At 40.5% G+C, this 9,044-nt stretch overlaps 1 protein-coding gene across 4 annotated transcripts in view; it reads right to left on the reverse strand.

Annotated features, from left to right (window-relative positions):
* RBM39 (RNA binding motif protein 39) overlaps positions 1–3,307 on the reverse strand; it is a 34,270-nt gene extending 30,963 nt beyond the window's left edge. For 3 of the 4 annotated variants that reach the window (XM_082228662.1, XM_082228660.1, XM_082228661.1), the window contains exon 1: positions 3,003–3,306. The gene's annotated coding sequence lies outside the window, so the exon portion shown is untranslated. Of the gene's footprint in view, positions 1–3,002 lie in introns of all 4 variants that reach the window. The other variant, XM_082228659.1, reaches the window with a different exon arrangement.
* Between the last annotated feature and the right edge of the window lie 5,737 nt (positions 3,308–9,044).

A 9,044-nucleotide genomic window follows, 5' to 3' on the forward strand; every position in this document is an offset into this window, starting at 1 on the left:
TCCCCACTCGTCATGAAGCTCACTGGGGGACATTGGGCAAATCACAGCCTCTTAACCTACCTTACAGGGTTGTTGTAAGGATTAACTGAAGAGGGGTGAACCGTGTACTCCTTGGAGAAAAGGGTGAGATATAAATGCAAAAAGCTCTTCTGCATACCCAGTAAAGAAAGCTGGAGGGGCCAGCCAGATGGAGATGTCAGTCGCCAGCCTGGCATCCAGAGATCTCCATATGGTCACAATTGGACCCATGCCAGTCTCAAAACGTACCAGGGGTATTTCAAACACTGTTGGGGAGCCCTCAGAGCAAATCTGAAGAGCATGTGAGAAAGAAAGTTCCACTGCTTAAGTGTGAGAGTTCAGAGAATACAATACTGTGTTGATAACTAGTGAAGTTAAAGATAGTGGAGAGTACTAACTAATATGTACAGTGATGTTAGTGCAAGCTTATCTGCTTTGAATTACTTCTGATTTCCAATAGGTATGTATTTTGCTTAGCATGTGTGGAGTTGGATGCATTTGGGAAAAGTGTCTTTCAAGTTTGTATTTATTAAAGAAGATGTGCCAGTAAGTAAAATGGTAATGCCATGCCAGAAATACCCAATGTAGAACAAATAACATAAATTTTAAGATAAAGGTAAAGGTACCCCTGCCCGTACGGGCCAGTCTTGACAGACTCTGGGGTTGTGCGCCCATCTCACTCAAGAGGCCGGGGGCCAGCGCTGTCCGGAGACACTTCCGGGTCACGTGGCCAGCGTGACATCGCTGCTCTGGCGAGCCAGAGCCGCACACGGAAACGCCGTTTACCTTCCCGCTAGTAAGCGGTCCCTATTTATCTACTTGCACCCGAGGGTGCTTTCAAACTGCTAGGTTGGCAGGCGCTGGGACCGAACAACGGGAGCGCACCCCGCTGCGGGGATTCGAACCGCCAACCTTTCGATCGGCAAGCCCTAGGCGCTGAGGCTTTTACCCACAGCGCCACCCGCGTCCCACCAAAATTTTAAGATACTGTACACCAATTTCTTCTCTGTAAAGCAAACTCAGAAACATGAGAAAATCCCCAGAAGCAAAAAACATGCTGGCACAAGGGAAATTATTTGTAAGCAAAAAACAGGTTTGGCCAAAATTTATTCTATCCCAGATTAAATTTGAAAAATGCATGAAACCCAAAGACCTAAATCTGACTGATCTTTTACTATAATTTAACAAAGCCAAGCCTCAAACTAAATTATTAGACAAACCTGAAATAGTGGAGGCAGGTAACTAAGAACAGGAGCTAAAAATACCTGGTGAAATCTTAATTAAGCCAAGAACTTACATTCTCTCTCTGCCTCCCATTACATTAACACCAATACAGTACAGGAATAATACTGCCCAAAGGTTAGGCAAAGTTAATGATTGCTAGTGAGTATAGCTCATTGTTCAAACATAGCTGTTCTTGGGGGCCCTTTTGGAAGACTGAAATATGATATAAAATAATTTAAATTTGCTAAAGAGCTTTTGGATAGCCACAAGATGCAAAATATTACTGTCCGATTGTACAAGTTGGACATACAGGTATCCATATTAACTTAGGGCAGGTATGCCAAAATAGTTGTATAATTAAGGGTTAAGAAACTGATTACACAAGTAATTCAAGATATTCAACTTTTAAAGAACGCTGCAATTTTCTAGCATTTCACTTTTTATTGAGACACATTTTGACATTGTCTAAAATTTGCTACATTAAGCATAACTTTTTCAAAACAAATAATCCTATTGAAAATGGAAACATAATATAAGCTTGTTAAAGTCAACAGTTTCAGTCCCTTAAAACTGAATCCAAGACCCTCTATCAAAAAACCAGTCAAATGTCTGTTTTCTGTGTAGAAGGGTGAACGATGATGTCAAGCATTATAAACGTGTCACAATGATGACTTTACATGCTTATGGAAAATTATGAGTAAGTGTGGCTATCCTAACAATAGCATAGCTATTTACTTTTCACTGAACATTAGAAACAATCTGCTTCATCCCTTGCTTGGGTGAAGTGTGGACTTTCAGACCAGAATCCAAATAACTGCTCAAGCCCAATGCAATGGGCTTGTACCAGTCCAGGGGCATGTCTATGGAGAATATATGTTACTCATTCTCAAATAAGTCTCATTATTTCAGTGGGTCTACTGAACACCAATGTTAAGTATTGACATATGAAATTGCAGGTGTGGTTTGAAGAGGCATAAACTACATAACAAAAATGTTGGATTATGATCATATTCAATATAAAGGTTCTGTTTGGTTGCCAACTGATGGTTTAATAATTTAAGAATGATAAAATGGAAAACTTTACTTAAAATGAATCCATTTACCCTGATAGGATTCTAACTCTTAAACTTGCATGCTTTTCATGCTTTTGTAATTAAACAAACTGCAAACTCTGCAGAAAAGGGGGAGTTTATTCCTCCTCCCAATATGCCTGGAGAGGGGGAAACACAAAGAAAACAAGTCTTCCTACTCTCCTTCCAGCATGTATTACGTAGGCTTTTTATTAACTGCCCTTATTAGCTCACGGCATCAACCTTTCGTAAACACACAACACAAAGTTTTATGGCGCTTGGCACGAAAACATGAACTAAAAAGTGGCCAGAAATCTTCTGTTTTGGAAAGTGGTCCGATCACCGTGAAGCTGAGGAAAGTCGATCGGGTCCATGAAAACTGACGTGTTAAGACTACAAGCCAATTCCCTATAACCAAGTCCCAGTCGACTTCCCCTTCCTACCCTCCCCCCACCCCGCAGCCACTGGCAACGCGTTGCGAAACAAGAGGCGAATACTGTGCCTCAAAAAACCGAACACCGAGTCTGTCGGGCCGGGCTCGCACGCTTCCAGGGGGAAGGGAAACGAGACTGGCCCGCCACTTAAAAGGCCCAACGCAAAAGCAGGGCCTCCTCCGGGCCTTACGGAAAGCGCGCGGCCCCTCGAGTCGCCCCTCAAAAAGGAGGCCTTCAAAGAGACGGAGGCAGTTACCTGCGCTGCTGGGGGTCCCGCTTCTAGCTCAGGTGTCTGTGAGGAGGGCGGCTGCTGCAACTACCTCAGGCTCCGGATGTTTCGGGCGGTGGGGAAGTAGGCCCCCCAACGGCAAAATTACCCCGTCAACGACGGGAAAGAGAGATGGGGAAAATCTAGGCCTCAAAAGATATTTTACGGATAAGGCCAAAGCCGAGGAAGTTCCACAACGAGGAGATTCGGACTCGGCTCTAGCAGAAACGACTGCTCCCTGAAATGGCGCCCGCCGCGTCCTGCTGCTTGGAGGAGGGTCCGTGCTGGAGATATGGGGACACCCAGAGCTCTCCGCACGGGCTCTCGCGAGATCTCGGCACAAGCGGGCTGGATGCTGTGCAAATGGCGGGTGTCCGCCAAGCACATCTCGCGAGGAAAGGCGTCTCGCACAAACGCGCCTTGTAACTCGCGAGAGTAACGTGTTGTTTGTGTAGCCTCATTCAGAAACACTGTCTCCCTCAAGGGCCTAAGACTCTCGCGAGAACAGAAGGCTCTGCGAGCGTCACAATAAAAGGTTCAAAGGTTAAGTGCTGAGCCTATGGGTCAAAAAATAATCTCATTCCAGGCAAAATTCTTTTGCAGTGCAATTCTAGGCATGTTTATTCAGAAGTAAGTATCAGTGAGTTCAATGGGGCTTACGCCTAGGTAAGTGGGCATATTATCGTAAGCTCAATAATTTAACTGCAAATTTAATTTTCCCTGACATTTCATTATACGTATGGGCTGCTAGTACCTTTGAAAGAGACCTATACTGATTAAGAACTATATTTACGTATCAGGAGTAAGTCCTTGAAGTTATTACTTACTTGGACAGTGAAATGCAATATAATTATGACAGTGCACATACTTATATATTATAAATATAAGTTAAATGCAATAATGTTCATGCTGTGCTAAAGGTAAAGTTATAATAGCATTTTAAAAAGCGAATGTTTTGGTAGGCCATGTTGGCAACTCCCATAAAAGTGGCTTGTTCATTTGGCTTGTGCAATCAATCTCATCCAATAAATCCCATGTTTACTTGACTCATGTATGTTATCTTCTGTTTAAAGAGGAGCTAATCTGCTAGTAGCACTTGATAAATATTTTTTAAAGCGGACCACATATAATGATTACAATCAACTGATTGATTTTAAAATTTATGCTTTTTTCTGAGATGCTACAAAAATCACACCAAAAGGCAAAGACCAAACAGAACAGTTTTTGTTTATTTTGTTTACTACTTAAGAAGTTTTGCTTTGGACATATATATGTATCCAGAATTAAACTTCTATGGATTTTAGCTTGCCACCACTGGCACTGCTCTTCCTGCACATCCTGGGTAAATATTCAGGCATGATGCCATGATGGGGGTAGGGGGGAAACAGAGATGGATCACCTGCTTTTCATAGAATTTGTGTATTTTCCAGAGCAGACTCCATAAAGAGAATGGCTAAGAACTAATGAAGAATGAAGACAGACTCATTAGAGGAAAATTAAAAAGCATAGCAATAAACATGAAGATGGGGAGAGGAATAAAGAGGAGTGGGCATTTGTTGGGACATCTGTTCTGGATTCTGCCAGAGATGTGTTCTTTTACAAACAGCTGCCACAACTAAATGCCAACACACGATCAACAGTTCATTAGGAGATGTGAAGTAACTCTATATAGGAAAATATGAAACAAATGTCACGCCCATACCATACATTGCACTTAAACCATTTTAAAAGTGGTTTACACATAGTATATGTAAAAATGTAATTCTATATAAATATTTCCGTTATTGCCTGATATACCTACTCAACTTTATTTAATGTTCTGTATTGAAATCCCAAACAAAAGACAAGGGAAGTTAACCGAAAATCAAAATTATATTTAGCATTCACAAACTTCATGAAATTCAAATGCTAGACATTCTCTTTTACACCACAATCCTAACCTTGTTTACTTAGAATTAATAAGGCTTACACCCAGGTGAGTAGGATTAGCATTGATGCCATAATAATTCTTACTTGGAGGTATGAGTCACATAATTAGTTTAGTAAACCTGGTAGCATGGCCAATAATGGCTGGTGAATCATTTTACTTCATAAATCTAAATTCTGTATTTTGTGTTTCCATTTTTTAGCAAGATTAATTAGACATATGTGGCAGAAGCTTTGTCAGTCTCTCAAATACAACATATTGATTAATATCATCAAAGTCATTAATTTAGGTAATTATAGTAGTCCAGGAGCACTTAATGAAAATGAAGGAATAAATTAGAAAATAGAAAAACAGCGTAATGGTGGAGTGAAATAAGAAAAGGATACAGATACTCAGGAGTTTATAAGATCTAGGGTATAATACTACTACTCATAATAATACCCTGCCCATCTTGCTGGGTTTCCTCAGCCACTCTGGGCAGCTTACAGCACATATAAAAACATAGTAAAACTAAAGTTCAGCTTTAGAAGGATTAAGTTTATGTAAAATCATGCAAGAGAAACAGTTGCAAGCAGGAAGAGAGTTTAAACAGAGTGTGATAAATTAGGAGAAGATAAGCAAAGCTGCAGATTATTGGCATGGGGATTATTACTATTATTACAAGACTAGATGACAGCTACAAGTGGGAAAAGACCAAGTAAAAAGCTAAGGACCTTCAAGATCTGATGAAAAGGGGAGAAGAACCATTGATACACAGAACAAGAATTACAGTAGGCCCACAATTTACACAGAGGTTACATTCCAGGAATTGCGTCTAAAGGCAAAATTGTGTATTGTCAAAATCCATTGGGTTCAATAGCAGATAGGCTTGCCAAAGTCTTTTCCCCAGAACCCCACCCACTCTCCACCCCCTTTTAATATCTTAATTATTTTGCCATGTGCGTAAAGCTGAATGCACACAAGTTAAATGCATGCAAGTAGCAGGCTTACAGTATTACAATTACATATACAGTGGTACCTCGGGTTACAGACGCTTCAAGTTACAGACTCCGCTAACCCAGAAATGGTAACTCAGGTTAAGAACTTTGCTCCAGGATGAGAACAGAAATTGCATGCTGGTGGTGCGGCAGCAGTGAGAGGCCCCATTAGCTAAAGTGGTACCTCAGGTTAAGAACAGTTTCAAGTTAAGAACGGACCTCCAGAACGAATTTAGTTCTTAACCCAAGGTAGTACTGTATAAGAGTGAAGCCAAGAAACAGTTGACCATAGAAACTTAAGAGTATGAGGATGTGGCAAATTAAAAAGGGAACCACTTCACTAAGGCTCCTTTGTTTCAGTATTAACAAATCAGCCATTCAGTAAGAACATTGTTGAGAAATTCTGGCCCATTAAGAAAACTTTGCTCTTTAAAAAAATATCTTGTTAAATAGAGGACTAAAGGCCTTTCAGGGACCTCTCAGATAAAAAGTGTATCATGAACTTACTAACAGCCACTATAATCACTGCACTGGGGGACACTTTATGTTGATTTAATTGAACTAAGGCTTGCACAGACATGGGATCTAATAATCAAGGACAAATTAATGACACATTTAAAGAAGATATGAATTAGTAAAGACTCACTACCTACTACATAATGTGGTACGACTTTATTGTGTATGCAACATCCATTGAACATGGTTGCAAACCACCAAGAACACATGGAAGTGTCTTGTATGACACACTTATTTAATAAGACTGACAAACTTCAATGGCTGCAAATTCTTTTCCCTTTTCCTTTTGTTGTTGACTCTGCACTTCACGTAGGGGTGGTTGATGTTTTATTCCAATATGTTTTTCTCTTTTAAGAAAAAGCAATAAACTATATTTTTTTTCAAAAAATAAAAAATAAAAATAAAAGGCCTTCCAGGGAGCATTGATATGTTGATTTCTTTAAATAATACAGTGAATACCTTACAAAATAAATGGAATAAAATACTGATCACTTCTATTTCAGAGGAAAGATGGAAATGGGTTTGGAATAACTGGGAAATATAACATAACCAAGGCTAAACGAGTATTTGGTGTGGGGAAACAGTATCACTGGTACTTTATTTATTCAAATGTATTCATAACTTGAATATCAACTATTCTTGGAGACGAGAAGCTGTTTTCATTTATATATTTGGAAATATTTCAATACTAAAACACTTTGGTGCACATGGTTTCTTCCCAATCCTCCAAAATCATTGTTTGGAAGATCAAAGAATGTGACATTTGCTGTGGGTTAAACCACAAAGCCTAGGACTTGCCAGTTGGAAGGTCGGCGGTTCGAATCCCCTGATGGGGTGAGGTCCCGTTGCTCAGTCCCTGCTCCTGCCAACCTAGCAGTTCGAAAGCACGAAGTGCAAGTAGATAAATAGGTACCGCTCCGGCGGGAAGGTAAACAGTGTTTCCGTGTGCTGCTCTGGTTCGCCAGAAGCAGCTTAGTCATGCTGGCCACATGACCCGGAAGCTGTACGCCGGCTTCCTCGGCCAATAAAGCGAGATGAGCACCGCAACCCCAGAGTCAGTCACGACTGGATGTAATGGTTAGGGGTCCCTTTTACCTTTTTTACTGTGATTTGATTGACCCACCTTCACAAGTAGTCAGAAGTTCTAGGAGTAGAATTATAGGTTATAGTTTCCCTTTATTAGGGAGTACTGGAAACATATAGCACCTTTGTAATATTTGCTTTATTTACAAATACACAAGCACAGTGGAGGTAAAAACACAGCTTCAGCAGATAGCATCACCACAAATATAACAGCAAAGAGCAATTTTTGTCTCCATATACCACTTTCCCCAGGCTGCAGTCCTAGTTTCAGTTAACTCCAGACAGAAAACTCCAGTTTGCTCATTCTTAAATTTAAATCTGCAGGGCTGCAGGTCTCTTTCCCTCACACAACCATTTTTGTTTAAAGCACTAAAATGTATTTGTCCAGCCATGTCAGTCTATGCAAGTAGACTGCTTTTTCATGGTGGGGTGGGAGATATCCTAATGATTAGCTCCCACTGTTGTGATTTAACTGTCTAACTGTAGACATGACACTGAACTATGGTTAATTGTGTCAAGAATGTGCCTAGGTGAGCCTCAGGTTCACAATCTCCATCTTCCCCTCTTCTCCTCTGGCGCAGCCACGAAGTGGAATTTATAAGCTTTGGCTTTCATTTTCAATAAACCACAGTTTTGTGTTACATCCAAACTTTAAAGTTATTAATCTTAATTACTATTTGAAATGAGACAGCTTCAAACCACAGATAATAAAACCGGCTTGTTTCAACCAATGAGTACACAAATGGTTGAAAACAAAAAAGAGAATTAAAAGGAAACTCTTTAGCTAAAGATAAAACAGTAGAAAAGGAATGATGTATACACTTAATATGTTCCTGTGCTTATGCTAATGAATGAAGATTGAAGGTTGTGAAATTATTTATATATTCATGACCCCACAGAAAAAGTCCTGAAACCATTTTGTGCCTCCCAAATTGACCTCAGATACTTCTCTGCAAGGTCGAAGGAAAATGGAAAAGCCTCCCCATTGTCTTTTTGTTCACAAATCCTGCCTTAAGGGTATGTCTGTGTATGAACAGGGCGACCTGGCTCAGGAACTAAGTATTTATCATTACAAAAGACTGGCCAGGCTCCCCAGGTAATCCAATTAAGTGACCATTAACAAGTAACCTGCCAGACAGGAGATAACGCACTCAGATTTCTGTGATGTAGGTATGATGTATCTGGGGCGTGGTCTTGAGCTACACCCCTTCTGTGATGTAGGTATGATGTTTCTAGGTGTGGTCTTGAGCTCCAGGGCAGGGAATTTAAAATGAATATATAAGAGGGAAGGTACACCTTAGTTCTGGGTCCTCCTCTTTTCCTGCATGTGAGGGGAGCACCCTGTTGCAACAGTCAATAAAGATTAGGCTTACTAGCTGCTTTGCTTCTCAATATTCTCTGGTTGGCCTCTGTTATTTTCTCCGACCGATGGAGAACCTACAAAGGGCTCTATAAGGGCTCTTGTGTCCCCCATAAGAGAATAAGGGCAAATTTTTGTTTATAACAGTTGTCTTTGAAGCTGTTTTT

This window comes from Podarcis vaucheri, assembly GCF_965113315.1.
Source record: "Podarcis vaucheri genome assembly, chromosome: 6".
NCBI classification, from domain to species: Eukaryota; Metazoa; Chordata; class Lepidosauria; order Squamata; family Lacertidae; genus Podarcis; species Podarcis vaucheri.